A 14,298-nucleotide genomic window follows, 5' to 3' on the forward strand; every position below is an offset into this window, starting at 1 on the left:
GCACTGGGTTAATTGTAATACCTGGGCAATTCATGGACTTTAATGATTAGTGAGTTGATAGCATAACAGCTGATCACATCTACAATCAACTGAAGAGATTGCCTTCAGCAATGAGTGATGTCTCATCCAACTATCAGGCCTTAAAAAGTTATTTCAGCACTCAGAGAATTCCCATCACTACCTCATACAGCCAGCATCTCCTGGGGAACTCATTGAGGGCCTTCATCAGAGCCCCTGGCTTGCAGCTGCACTACAGAATTTGGACTTGTGCATCCCCACGGTCATACGAGACAGTTTTATAAAATCTCATACTATTTACAGATATCTCGTCAGTTCTGTTTCCCTACAGAACCCTGGCTAATACAACAGGAAGAAGATAAATAAAACAAATATGGTAGATTTGTTATAGAGAAGGCCTATGAAGAGCACAGCGCATGGGACTATGACTTCTGACTGGGGCAGCAGGACTCATCTTCATTCATTTATTTATTCAAAAATATTGAGTCATGCTATATCCTGGGATGGGAAAAACTGACAAAAGAAATTGACAAGGTCCCTATCCTCAATCAAGTATTCCATACTTTAGTGTAAAGAGCACATTTATTGAGTACTACCTATGTGTCAGGTTCTGAAGCACCAAAGGACTCTGCCCTCAAGAAGCTTACTGTCCATTAAAGGAGACAGCTATCTTGACACCGCATTCATATGTGTGAAGTGATATCTACACTGAGCCTGGAGGGACAGGTGAGTCTGTAGTGGTATCTGGAAAACATTTTCTAGGAGAAGACAGCATAAACTAAGGCAAAGAAAGAAAAGCTGAACTTCTGGTAAAGCTATACAAAAACACATCTGTGATGGGAAGAAGTGGAGGTAGGAGAAGTTGTCTGGAGCTGGATTTGTGTATATTTTATTGAGATATATTCACATACCATGCAATCTATCCAAAGTGTACAATCAATCGCTTTTAGTATAATCACAGTGCTGTGCATTCATCACCAAAAATTTTTTTAGGATTACATTACTCCACAAAGAAAACTCCATAGTCCTTAGCAGTCACCTAGCAATCCTCTATCCTTCCCCAGCTCTATATAACCACTAATCTAATTCCACCTTTATAAATTGATTTAAATTTACATTTTTATATAAATGGAGTAGATTATATAAATATGTAGTTCATTGTGTCTGGTTTCTTTCCCTTAGCATAATGGGTTTTTTGGCCTGGTATTAACATCTAGTACCATTAACATACATGTGTTCAGTTTCAAAGAAAAACAGTCAAAAATGCAGTATTACCCATATTCATATTCACATGAGGTTTTACTATGCTATACACTCCCATGTTATATTTTTTAGCTTTCCTTCTGGTAATATACATGACCTTAGATTTTCCCTTTTAACCACTGTCATACCCATATAACAGCACTGCTAGTTACAAACACTATGTTGTGCTTTCACCTTTTCTATTCATTTCCAAAGATAAACAACCTTTTTACCAATTCTGTACAAGTTAACCCTCAGCTTTCCATTCTCTAACCTTATTCTGTTTTCTGGTGACCCATATTCTAGTCATTAAGTCCATGAGTTTACACAAAACTTTAGATCATAGTAGTGCAGCCATACAGTACTTGTCCTTTTGTATCTGGCTTGCTTCCTCAACCTAATGTCCTTCAGTTGGTCCATGTTGTCATATGCTTCATGACTTCATTTCTTCTTACAGGTGCATAATATTCCATCGTGTGTATACAACAGTTTCTTTATCCATTTACGGACACTTGGGTTGTTTCCATCTTTTGGCAATTGTGAATAATGCCACTATGAACATCAGTGTGCAGATATCTGTTTGTGTCACTGTTCTCAGTTCTTCTGGTTATATACCTAGTAGTGGTATTCCTGGGTCACTTGGTAAATCTTTACTTAACTTCCTTAGGAACTGCCAAACAGTCCTCCACAGTGGTTGTACATTTCTAATTCCCACCAACCATTCTAATTCGCACCAACAGTGAATAAATGTTCCTATCCCTCCACGTCCTCCCAACACTGTCTTTTCCAATAGTGGGCATTCTAATAGGTGCAAAAGGATATCTCAATGTAGCTTTGATTTGCATTTCCCTAATCATTAGTGATGTTGACCATTTTTTCATGTTTTTTCTATTTGTATTTCTTCTTTAGACAAATGTCTATTCAAGTTCTTTGCCCATTTTTTAATTGGGTGGTTTGTCTTTTTATTTTATTGTTAAGTTGCAGCATCTCTTCATATGTCATAAATATTAAACCCATATCAGATATGTGATTGCAAAATATTTTCTCCCATTAAGTTGGCTGCCTTTTCACCCTTTTAACAAAATCCTCTGAGGTGCAAAAGTGTTTAATTTTGAGGAGGTATATTTATCTATTTTTCCTTTTGTTGCCTGTGTTTTCAGTGTAAGATCCAAGAAACCACCACCTACACCTATGTTTTCTAATAATTTTATGGTCCTGGCTTTTATAGTTAGGTCTTTGATCCATTTTGAGTTAATTCTTATATAGGGAGTGAAATGGGGGTCCTCTTTCAGTCTTTTGGTTATGTATATCGAGTTCTCCTAGCACCATTTGTTGAAGAGACTACTTTGTCCTAGTAACATGGACTTGGTAGGTTTGTCAAAAACAGCCTTAGAGATAAGGGTTTATTTCTGGACTCTCAATTCTATTCCACTGATCGATGTGTCTATCTTTATGCCATTACCATGCTGTTTTGACCTGTAGCTTTTTTTTTTTAATAGGATCAGGCATCAAACCCAGGATGTCATACATGGTAAGAAGGTGCTCAACCACTTGAGCTACATCCGTTTCCAACCCCCCCCCCCCCACCACCACCACCACAACTGTAGCTTTGTAGTATGTTTCAAGGTCAGGCAGTGAAAGCCCCTGCACATCACTCTTTTTTAAAGACTGCTTTTGGCTATTCTGGTGCACGTTCCCTTCCAAATAAATATTTCTATTTCTGTAAAGTAGGCTGTTGGAATGTTGATTAGTATTACATTGAATCTATAAATCAATTTGGGTAGGATTGACATCTACATGAAATTTAGTCTTCCAATCCATGAACATGAAAAGTCTTTCAGTTTGTTTAAGTCTTCTTTGATTTCTTTTAGCACTGTTTTATAGTTTTCTGAATATAGATATAAGTCCTGTACTTCTTTGGTTAAAATGATTCCTAGGAATTTTAGTCTTTTTGTTGTTACTGTAAGAGGAATTTTATTTCTGATTGCTTCTTCAGATTGTTCAATACTAGCATACTGATTTTTGCCTGCTGATTTTGTGTCCTGCCACTTTACTGACCTCATTTATTAACTCAAGTAGCTTTCTGTAAACATTTCAGAATTTTCTAAATATAGGATCATGTCATCCATGAATAGTAAGAGTTTTACTTCCTCGTTTCCTACTTGGATGCCTTTTTTTCCCCCTTGTATAATTACTCTAGCTAGAACTTCTAGCACAACATTCAGTAACAGTGGTGACAGTGGGCCTCCCTGTCTTGTTCCCATTCTTAGAAAGAAAGCTTTCAACTTCATTTTTCTTTGTAATACAGGCATTTAGGGCTATAAATTTCCCTTTTGGCACTGCCTTTGCTCTATCCCATCAGTTCTTGTAAGTTATGTTCTTGTTTTCATTCTCAAGGTATTTACTGATTTCACTTACAATTTCTTCTTTCACCCACTGATTGTTTGGGACTGTGTTGTTTAGCCTCCACACATTTGCAGATTTTCTTCTTTCCCATCTTTTATTGATTTCCAGTTTCACTCCACTATGATCGGAGAAGGTGCTTCATAGAATTTCAATCTTTTTATATTTATTGAAACCTGACTTGTGACCTAACATGTGGTCCATCCTAGAGAAAGATCCATGAGCACTTGAGAAGAATGTATAACCTGCTGATTTGGGATGCAATGTTTTGCATCTATCTGTTAGGTTTAGCTCATTTATCATATTGTTCAATTTCTCTGTTTCCTTGTTGATCTTCTAGTTGTTCTATCTAAGATGTGAGTGGTGTGTTGAAGTCTCCTATAATTATTATAGAGATGTTTGTTTTTCCCTTCAGTTTTGCCGAAGTTTGCCTCATGTATTTTTGGTCACCCTGTTTTCGTGCACAGATAGTTATCACTGCTATTTCTTCCTGGTGGATTGTCCCTTTTATTAATATATAATGACCTTCTGTATCTCTTGTAAATTTTTTGCATTTAACGTTGGTTTTGTCTGATATTAGTATAGCTACCCTGCTGTTTTTTGGTTGCTGTTTGTGTGGAGTATCTTTTTCCACCCTTTCACTTTTAGCTGGTTTGTATCTCTGGGTCTAAGTTGAGTCTCTTATAGGCAGCATATATGGACGGTTCACGTTTTTTTTTTTAAATCCATTTTGTCAGCCTCTATCTTTTGATTAGGGAGTGTAATACATTCACATTCAGTGATATTACTATAAATACATTTACTTATAACATCTTATTTCTTTGGTTTTCATATGTAATATCTTATTTTCATCTATATTTTTACTCTTTTGGTTATCCTTTCTACTATTCTTGCCTTCTACACTCTCCTCCAAGCCTTTCTCTTCTTTTTTTTCCATTTGGGCTGTAAGTTTCCCTTTAATACTTCCTGCAAAAATGGATTCTTTTTTATGAACTCTTTTGGTTTCTGTTTATTTGTGAATATTCTAAATTTCCTTTCATATTTGAAGGACAATTTTGCTGGATAAAGAGTTCTTGGCTTTAGTTTTTCTCTTTCAGGATCCTAATTATATCGTGTCTTCTTGCCTCCATGGTTTCTGATAAGAAATGTGTATTTAGTCTTAGGGGTCTTACTGGGCATCCCTGTATGTGATGGTTTGCTTCTCCCTTGCTGCTCTTAGAATTTTCTCTTTATCTTTGACATTTGACATGCTAAGTATTATGTATCTTGGGGTAGGTGTATTCAGATTTATTTTTTTATTTTTTTGAAAGAATGCACCAAACACATTGGCATTTCTTTTCTTTCCTTTTTTTTTTTTAAAAGCAAATGACAAAGACCTAGTTTGCCAGCTTTAATTTTCATAAACCTAAGCTTAACATTATATATTTAAATAATTGTAAAAAATTACTATGTTGCCAGCATTCATGCACAACTAGAAAATACCTTAATTTATATTAAATCAGAAATGTTTCACCATTAATGTATTAATATATTTTGTTACTAAATACTGAAAAAAATTGAAATTATTTTTGTAGAAGATTCATCCTGGCAATGTTAATTTCACAGCAGACTGAAACTACTTGGTTTATATTTCAAACAAAATGGAAAGAGCAAGATCCATGCTGGTGTTAGTGTACAATTTTGTCCTAGCACTACTAAAAGAATATCAGTTCACCTTGGATTAAGTTTAATGAAAAAGCAAAGTGTACACAGAAATTTACAACAATTTTAGACAAAAGGAAAAAATGTTCCTATTAATGTGGTCCCAACAATAAACTCAAAAGTGGGAAGTGGATTTGGCTCAACTGATAGAGTGTTCGCCTACCACACAGGAGGCCCAAGGTTCAAACCCAGGGTCTCCTGACATGTGTGGTGAGCTGGCCCACGCGCAGTGCTGATGCACTCAAGGAGTGCTGTGCTATGCAGGGGTGTCCCCACAGGGGAGCCCCACCCCATGCGAAGAAAGTGCAGCCTGCCCAGGAGTGGCACCGCACACACGGAGAGCTGATGCAGCAAGATGACGCAACAAAAAAGAGACATAGATTCTCAGTGCCACCGACAAGAACACAAGCACACACAGAAGAACACACAGCGAATGGACATAGAGAGTAAATGACTGGGGGGGGGGGGGGGAACAGGGAGGGGAGAAAAATAAAAAATAAATCTTTACAAAAGAAATTGTGTGACAATCAGATGTTACAACAAGCGATTTAAAAATACTTCATTTATAATAGATACATTTATACTGAAAGTAGAGTTCATTTGAAATCTTCAAAAAAATGTTCCTGTGAATCCTCAACTGGTACTTTCCATGGTTTAACATTCCTGTTAAATGAATGCGTTAAATTACTTGTTATCCAAGTGTAGTGGCTGCTCCTTATCATTTATTTTTAAGGAGTTAACTCACCATCTTCTTCAACTTCTATTGTTTCTTAACCATTCTTAATTCTCTGTTGTGATTTTTCAGCCATTAACTATTTTAGTAGAAGTTGATACAGATTTGAAGTCGCCCATCCTATTACCACCGAAAGACGTTGGAGAAAATGAAGTAAGGCCCCCATGCTCCAGTGAACCAAATGAAGTAAATACTGTATCAAAATGAAGTAAATCCTATATCCAAAGGATGGAAACCCACTGAAGGCAGAGAAAAAATGACCCTACGCCTCTGATTCTGGTTCCACAGAGGCCTGTTCAATATCCAAAATACTCTTCAAATGGGTCTTTGAAGAAGTCAAATGAAAACGGGTCCCTTCCACCAAAAAATTCCCTGACGACATCATCTGGATTACGGAATGTAAAGCCAAACTCAAGCAGACTGTCAAAATGATTTACACCTCCATCTTCACCATTTAATACTTTTTGCCATATTTGTCAAAGATGTCCCAATTTTTAGGATCTAATAATACCTCATATGCCTCAGGTACTTGTTTGAATTTTCTCTCTGCTTCTTCATTCTCAGGATTTTTTCAGGGTGCCAGTTCAGTGCCAATTTATGATATGCCCTTTTAAGATCCTTGGCTGAGGCATGTCTCTACACACCTAGAACATCATGATAATCCACCATGTTTTAACAGATGGTTGAAACAAGTCTGAGAAGGTTGGCAGCCAGCAGCAGGAGAGAGGAGAGGCTGGGCAGTGAGGCCCATAGTCTCCTCTGAGCTCTGTCACAGCTGGTGCTGGTGGAGGCAGTGGCAGTGATTCCTCATGCTTTCTTTTCTCCCTTGGATTTATTCTGACTGGTGTACTGTGTGCTTGTTGGACATATAAATTCATTTCTTTCAAGAGAGTTGGGAAATTTTCAGCCATTACATCCTCAAGTACTCTTTCTGTCACTTTCCCCTACTCTTCTCCTTCTGGAGCACATGTGTATTGTTGTTCCCCACGTTATCATTCAACTCCTGGAGCCCCTGCTTAATTTTTTTCATTCTTTTCTTTCTCTGTTATTCTATCTTCAATTTTAGCTCTTCTGTCTTCTCTATCGCTTATTCTTTCTTTTATCATTTCAAGGCTGCAGTTATATGCCTCTAATGTTTTTTCCTTCTTTATTTTCTTTTTAAATGTTACATTCAAAGAATATGATGTCCCAATATACCCCCCCCACCCCACCCCTCCCACATCAACAACCTCTTCCCTCATCGCGGCACATCCACTGCACCTGGTGAATACATTCTGGAGCACCGCTGCACCACATGGACAGTGGTCCACATTGTAGTCCACACTCTCCCCCAGTTCACCTATGGGCCATGGCAGGACACACAGTGTCCAGCATCTGTCCCTGCAGCACCACCCAGGACAACTCCAAATCCTGAAAATGCCCCCACACCATATCTCTTCTTCTGTCTCCCTACCATCAGCAGCCACTGTGACCACCCTCTCCACATCACTACTACAATTTCTTCCCTTTCTAATCACAATAGTTCCCCAGCAGAAGACCAGTAAGTCCACTCTAATCCATACTCTATTCCTCCATTCTGTGAACCCTGGGATGGTTATGTCCAGTCCCCCTCTACATCAAGAAGGGGCTTAGATTCCAAATGGATGATGGATGCAATTCTCCTGCTTGCAGCTATAGGCACTCTTTGCTCCCTAGTGTGGTGGCTGACCCTCTTCACCTCCCTGTCAGCTGGCCAGGGTAAGTCCAACAAACCAGAGGGTAGGAGCCGCAAGTCTGCTGAGGCCTAGGGCCTGGCTGTCACATGGACAGTCCAGAGATTCAGGTTTCCTGAGTATACACCAACCCAAATGCCAACCACAGGTCCAGTAAAAGTAACAGAAGAGGCATGTGTAGAAAGGTCGAGGTTGTATCTGAGTCCAGCTCCATCACACCCAGGAACACAAACTCCAAAGTAGGGCTAACTGACATGGCCCTGAACTCCAGAGCCATCTGGCATGACCATAGGACCTGTGGGTCTCAGCAGCCCTCAGGAGAACCAGCACCTAGGTTTCCATCTATCTTGGCTGTCTCTGGTACCCTGCTGAGGTGTGCGTAAGTCGACCCCTCCAATGACCTCCCGAGTCTTTTTTGGAGACTCATAGCCGTATAAACTCACTTGTCCTTTCCATTTTCCCCTTTTATACAAAGTCAAAAAGCAGTTTTTTAAAATTTCACCTATCATGCATTTCATTCCCATGAGCTCTGTTACTTTTTCATTCAGGTTTTCAAACTCTTCTTTATGCTTGCTCAATGTCGTCTTAAAGTCCTTTATCTCTTTAGGCATATTATCTTTCAGCTCATTAATTTGATTTTGGAAATTTGTATGAATCTTATTGATTAGTTGTCTCTAATCCTGAGTCTCATTTGGAGCTCTTACATATTTCTTTGCTTGGGTCATTTATTTCATTTTCTTTTAGGGCTTGTAATTTTTTGCTGATGTTGAGGCATCTGATTGTGATAGTGAGTTTACTCCGATGCTCAATTTCTCTCTCTTTCCTAGGGATTTAGTGGCTGAAGGCTGTGTGTTAATGACATTCTTTGAGTCTTGGTTCAACCTGTTCTAGATCTTTAGGATTATCCCTTTCAGTTGCTCAAATACAGGCCCTGAACCCAATAATGGGTTGCAGATCTGCTTCCTAGGGTCTTGGGGAAAGAGGCTATAAAGGCAGGAAAAACCATCTCTCCTTTCCTCACATGCACTTCCTTGGTCTGTCAGCAGATGGCACTTTTCAACATCCCTCTCAGTTTAAAGCCTGGTCAGAGTGTGTTCCCCGCAACACTGACTGAAGTAAAGTGACAGAGGATCCTGCCTGGAGGTTATTTAGAGCCTCACAATGCAAACTTTCTCTGAGGCTGTTCCCCAGTCTTTGCTGGCAGCCCCCTCCTTTTCCCAGGTAGGAAATAATTCCACTTCCCTCTTTATCCTCAACAACCAGTCCCAATCAGTAGGGAGGGTGATTGAAAAGGTCAGATCTCTTTAATCCTGTGTTGGATCTCAAGGCAAACAATGGTGTGGACCCTTCTGGCCAGGAAGGGCTTATGGACACAGTAGACCAAATCTGTTGACCAAAAGGCGAATAAGCCTTAGGCTTCATCCCTCTCTTTCCCATTTCTTGTGGAGGTGGTTCCCTGTGGCCCCCTCTGTCTGTAGCTGCTGACGTGAGTTTGGAAAATTTAAAAATTTACCACTCATAGTGTAGGGGAAGGGCACCAGCAGGGGCATCTGCAGCTTCTACTTAGAGTATTTCAATGAGATTTTTTTCCTGGTGCCCGTCTCTGAGTGGTATCTAGCCCTCCTCTGGAGTCCTAACCCCTAGAACATTTTTCCCCCAGGCCATTTCGGCCTGTCCTCTATCTATTTTCCTGGGAGAGTAAAGACCCCATGTCTTTCTAATCCTTCATCTTCCCAGAATCTGCTTAAATAATATTTATGAGCTTGGAAGCTCCCTCAAGATTCTTGGGCAGAAACCAGACTTGTGATATAGAAAGATTCCTTTAGTAGTAAGGACTAGGATGGCCAGGAGGAATCTGGCTGGGAGACCATTGAGGAGATAATTATAGCTGTCCAGGTAAAAGATAATTAAGGCCTTAAGCCAGTACAGTAGATGTAAAAATGAAACAAAATATAACATTATAGATTTAGAATCAACAAGACTTGGTAATTGCCTGGACCCAGAAAGAATGAGGAAATGGAGAGAGACAATGATGAATCAAAGATTCCATTCTTAAATCCCTACAAGTGCGGTGTCACTAATATAGATAGAAAAGAAAGGAAGAGAATAGGTTTTAGATACATTGGATAGGTTGAATATTTTCAAAATGTGTTCAAAAGATATTTAATATTCTGCATGCTGGGAATACAGTTAAATGGAAATGTCTGGCAGGTGGTTGGAAATTTGGACCTGGCACTCGGAAAGAAGTTCAAACTAAAGATGCATATTTCGGAGAAATCCATAAAGAAGTATCAGATGGAAACATGGGAGAAGGAAAATTACCCAAAGGGAGACTACACAGAGGAAAAGAAAGTTCTGAGGATTGTGCCCTGAAATTCAGAGATGTGTTGGAAGATGCCCAGGAAGACCAGGGGTGGGAGATGCCCAAGCATCACTTCATCATCTTCAACCAGAATGACTTTGTTGTTACCAGTTTCATATATGTGAGGTGTATTTGCCATTGCCTTTAATTTTTTTTTTTTTAAAACTGAATCCAATTTTCAGGAGGAAGAACAGTAAGAAAATGAGTATTCAGTGAAAAGGGTATACAAGTAGAGGGAACTTTTTAGGCAGGAGATGGTCAAGAATAGTGCCACATGCTGAAGGGGGATGAAAATTAAAGAGGTGGACTAAACTTGGCAATTCCAAGGTCATCAGCAACTTTTCACAGAGAGTTGGACAAAATGCCAAGAGATGAAGTCAGTCTACAAGAGATCACAGAGGGTGGGTAGAGCTGGGAATAGCTAGGGGCAGCAAGTATATGCTACCTCAAAAAAAAATTGGCCATACAGGGGAAACAAGAGCTTGAGGGTATAGCAGGATAAAAGAAAAGTTATTTTAGGCAAAGGAACTAAGGAAAGTGGGAGCTTTAAAGCCTCAAGGGACAGGAGAGTTAGGGAATTAGGATCAATTAGAGTTAACTCTTAGAACGGAGAGGTCCAAGGAGTCAGGAGAATTAGTACTGATACTAAAATTATCCCATTTTGCAGATGAGGAAATCAAGGCACAGAGGATTAAGTAATTTGTCCAAGGTCTAACTGACGAAAGATTTTTCCATTTATCCTGTCCTGTTTCTAGAAATGGGAAAGAGTGAATGTGTATGATACAAAGAAATACGGCTCTCTCTACCAAGAAAGAACACAGAACGAAAGGAACTGGAGTTAAGAAATAGAAAACAACCATAGAATCAAGGCACAAATGTTCAGAAGATCAAATGTATCCAGATAAACTAAGCGGCAGGAAGAAAATTTCCAGTGCCAAAAGCCCAAGCTGGGGGCCATCTGCCTATTTCCTGGAGAACATTTGTAAACACTGAAAACATTTAGCTTCTTCTCTCCTATTTCTCCTTCAAATTGTAATTTTTAAATTGAGATTCATTCAATGCCCAGTGTGGACTGTGAGGAAATTAGCATGACAAAGATGGTAGCTGCTAAAGCAGAAGAAATGATGAAGAATTCCTTTGCATAAGATCAGTGAGTGAATGACAATTGGTGTGAATCAAACATTCTGTACATCTCAGCATATATTCTTCTCTAGGACAAGCCCGAAGGTAACAGGATAAGAAGGGAAAATGAAAGAAATAAAAGTTTTTCTTTTCTACTCTGCTTTTAAATGAAAAATGTGAGGAGGAACAGTGTCTCCTCCCCCTGTGTATCTGTCAGCACATTTCCAAGAGGCCGGCCACATCCTGGGCACTGGCTGGCTGGAGAGCAGAGGCTGAGACAGCACATTCGTTTTCGTTCAAGCCCTCGCCCTCGCCTGGGTGGTCTGCTGTTATTCCTTTGATTAAACAGCCAGGCTGGAAGAGCTGGAGTTGTTCCTAACGATAGCTGGGTCCTGAAATCTCACACTAGGCAGCACAGAAAGGACAAGCCCTCCCTCTGATTCCCCACTTCCCACTCCTCACCACAAAGTTGGGCTAATTCGGCATTCTTCTGTTCATTAACAGCAATAGCCACAAATGGCTAAGTCTGTGCAGAGTGCTGCCAGTGTAAAACACACCCCTCAGCAGCACGGCGTGAGGCGGAGGCAGTGAGGCCTCACACGACAGGCTGCGCCAGGACAGGTGCAAGAGGCCCACACAACCAGCTTCCAGATGGGGCTGCATTCAGGGACTCACATATCAATTTCCAAAGGACCCTGTCCCCAAAAGATAACCAGTCTCTCATGTTCGAAGGGAAGAAACTAAGTCTGACCTGTTTTCTCTTCAGATCTGGACAGTATTTGTTGAGTAATCATACATTAAGAACATAGATTTCTCCATATTTCAAGCAAAGACATTCTGGTACAAACATTTCTGAAGTGGCCATGCTCACAGGGCAGGGAAAATGTGACATTCTCATGTGTTTTAGACTACGAAGTTAAATTATAGCAGAAATAGGAAAGATAAACGAGGTTCTGTTTTTACACATATAGATTTCTTAAGAGTCTAGCTTCTAATGTAAATTCTGGTTCACTTGAAGAATTATTATCACAATTTGGATTATCACAGTGCTTTGCTTCTTTACTTTTGGCTAGGTCACTGCTCCTCAGCATCTTTGCCAGTGACCAAGGAGAAACAAGGGGTGGCATTTCCTCATCCTCCATCCATCCTCCTTCCAGCTTACCTGAGGGATTATGTCTCAGTGGCTCCCTATCCTCTAGGAAATGAAGGACTAGTTTCTGAACAGGGCTTTCAAGGTTCTCCCTGGATCAGTCCTTGCCTTCTCCTCCAGCTTCAATCCTAGCTACTCCCTGCTGACACCCTGTCCTCCAATACCACCCACCAGCTTGCTGCTTCCACATGCACACACATAGTGGCTCTCATTCTGGAGCCTGCTCAATACCTTCTTCTGCCACCCAATCTGCCCAGCTGTGTCTGGGTTTACTTGTGATCTCCTCCAAGAAGGCTGCCTTGGCCTGCTTCCCATTCCCACCTACAAGCTAGGTTAGGTGCTCCTTTTGTGGAGTTACTCTCTGGTAATATCTCTGCCATGCCTTTTATCCCATGCTATTATTACTGTCTGCTCATGAGGCTTTCACACTTCAAAGACTGTGAGTTATTTCACGCTGAGAACTAGGTCTTCTATCATCCCTATGGCTTAGTACTAAAGCCTGAAAATTCTTAAGAGCTTAACAAAATCATTTGAATGAATAAATAAACAAATGAACAAAAAGTTTTGTAGAGAATGCCACTAAAAGCTTTAACGGGCTAAGCAGTTGAAATTATAGGCAAAATTTAAAAAAAATTTTTTTTTTAATATTCAAGGATTTCAATTTTCTACAGGTGTCATCTTCCAAAACAGCACAAATAATTTTAAAATGCAGCTTTCCTTATTAAGTAGGAGATCCCTTAACTCCTTGCTGAGAAAATCTCTGAAAATGATTTAACTGAGTTTATGAGATATAATTCGAGCAATGCTGAGAGGGAAATTCATAGCTTTAACTAGATTGAAAAATGAGAGTGAATGAAAACAAATTAAGCACCCAACTCACATCACTGGGGTAAATAACAAACTAAACTTAAGGAAAGGAGAAGGAAGGAATTAGTAAAGATAAAACAAAAAAATAATGAATTAGAAAGCATGAATAAATGTATCCAGAATTAATCTTATCAAAAGGGGGGGAGGGAGGAGGAGAGAAAAAAATTAAAATTAAGCCTATCAGAAAAATAAAGAGAAAATAAAGCCCAAACTCAAACCAGAAAATAATTACACATAAGAGGAAATCTAAAGCGTCTTAAGCAATTATTGGACACAAAGTTATCTCTGATGATAACTAAGTGAACTTTTCATGTCGGAAGACCAGAGAAGATAAACCTCCAACCATTTCCTCTTTGGATTCCTATCTCTCACCAGAAAACTACAGACATTGTATCACTTGCCTCAGTGAATAAGAAACTAAGGCAACTTCCTTTCTAATATAGATAGGAAAAAAAGGAAATGACCAATAAAAAAAATGTGCCAGAGCCTATATTAAACCATTATAACTTGATGTTAGATGTTTATCAAAAAAGAAAAAGAAAAAACAATAAAAAGCAGAATTTTCCAAATTCAAAATTAAGGAATTACTTTCTCTGATGAGAAGAGGCCAAATAATACATAATTGAGTGTTTCAATAATAAATCCTTTGTTCCCCCAATAAGATAGTACATTTTGGTAATACTGTATTTTGTCCAAAAACATACTTTTTTCAAACCAAATCAAGTTTTTCTAATCAAAACCATTGAGGGAAGCAGATGTAGCTCAAGCTGTTGAGCGCCTTCTTCCCACATGGTAGATCCCATGTTCAGTTCCCCGTGCCTCCTAAAAACAAAAAATAAACAAGCAAACAGATGAAAAAACCAACTCGGGGGAGCCAGTGTAGCTCAGTGGTTGAGCACTGGCTTCCCACATACAAGGTCCCAGGTTCAAGCCCTGGCTAGGACCTCAAAAAAAAAAAAAAAAAAAAAGGAATAAAAGAAAACCATTT

General features: G+C 39.4%; 1 protein-coding gene and 1 pseudogene across 50 annotated transcripts in view; both read right to left on the minus strand.

The window, feature by feature from the left end:
* The window catches only part of TTLL5 (tubulin tyrosine ligase like 5), a 349,192-nt gene that overhangs the window by 170,978 nt on the left and 163,916 nt on the right, over window positions 1-14,298 (minus strand). The window lies entirely within an intron of this gene.
* LOC131277893 (dnaJ homolog subfamily B member 6-like) lies at window positions 824-12,842 on the minus strand (annotated as a pseudogene).

The sequence above is a fragment of the Dasypus novemcinctus genome, chromosome 3, assembly GCF_030445035.2.
Source record: "Dasypus novemcinctus isolate mDasNov1 chromosome 3, mDasNov1.1.hap2, whole genome shotgun sequence".
Taxonomy (NCBI): Eukaryota; Metazoa; Chordata; class Mammalia; order Cingulata; family Dasypodidae; genus Dasypus; species Dasypus novemcinctus.